This window comes from Protopterus annectens, chromosome 3.part0, assembly GCF_019279795.1.
Source record: "Protopterus annectens isolate FY-2018-M chromosome 3.part0, PAN1.0, whole genome shotgun sequence".
Taxonomy (NCBI): domain Eukaryota; kingdom Metazoa; phylum Chordata; order Ceratodontiformes; family Protopteridae; genus Protopterus; species Protopterus annectens.
The window spans coordinates 1,556,560,618-1,556,561,767 of record NC_056731.1 but is presented as its reverse complement, the minus strand read 5'-3'; the positions used below and the strand labels follow the sequence as shown (position 1 = coordinate 1,556,561,767).

At 42.6% G+C, this 1,150-nt stretch overlaps 1 non-coding gene across 1 annotated transcript; it reads left to right on the top strand.

Annotated features, from left to right (window-relative positions):
* Positions 1 to 647: 647 nt before the first annotated feature.
* Positions 648 to 750, top strand: LOC122797461. The gene has a single exon (XR_006364145.1). It is a non-coding gene; the product is annotated as a U6 spliceosomal RNA (small nuclear RNA).
* Positions 751 to 1,150: the final 400 nt, after the last annotated feature.

Here is a 1,150-nt window from a genome sequence, read left to right as displayed (position 1 = left end):
ATCTGTAGCAAGCTACAATTTGGATTGCAGTTTTGCCCAGAGTTAGCTGCACTTGGATAACCTCGGATGCATTATGCTGAGCAACTAGCCTGGAGGTGTGGATATCCTTAATGAATATGGACACACCTCCGCCTTTAGTGTTTCGGTCCAGGTTACATGGCCGAAACGTGTGGTATGAGTTATAGCCTGGTAGTGCAGGGGTGCTCTCTGGAGCATTGAACCAGGTCTCAGTCACTGCACACATATCGATGCTCTCCATTTTAAGGAGTGCCTCGAGTGAGTGCATTTTGAGATTTAGACTTCTAGGATTGATTAGCATTACCCTCAGTTTTTGCTTGCCTGTTCCTGTTATAGTGGTGAATTTGTTATTTGAACCTTGCCTAAAAAAGTCTGTCTGTGACAGTTTAGGATTTGATGAGGGAGTAAACTGGCACACATAGTAGAAACCTATTCTGATGCACAGAGAATCTTTAGTGCCTGCAGTGCAGAGAAGATAGTCCAGCCAAAAATGCATCAAAAAATCAAGCACTGTGAGGCAGCAGTGCTAACAGCTGCCTCACTAGGCTGTATTATTGTAGTCAACATCATTAAAATAGCAATACTGATGATACAAACTAAAGAGTAGAGCACACTGTATGTAAAGGGACTTGCTGTGGCAGCACATATGCTAAAATTGGAACGATACAGAAAATAATAACATGGCCTCTGCAAAAGGATGACACTCAAATTCATGATGTTTTCCATATCTTTCCCCCTCTGGTATGTACCTACCCAGGCACATCCAACAACTGGAATATTCATTGAGGTTCTTCACTAAAAAAATACAAGGAGTAAGCAACATATCCTGTTTAGACTGCCTCAAAGCTCTATCGCTGTATTCTACTCCCTACAGGCTGTTGAGGTGATACCTGGCATTAAAGGCATTGCTGGACCTCACCCTAATGGACCTCCTACATATCTGCAAAATAAACAGTGCTGGAATTACCCTTTCTAAGGACTTAAAATTTGCCTGTGATATAAACAGAACCTGCTGGACATGCAAGTATGTATTCCAGAGTCTACCCCTGTTGTGGGACAGGCTTCCTATCCACATGAAACAAAGTTCTTGCCTAACCCAATCCAAGTGTAACTTGGACAATTGGATGGGGAA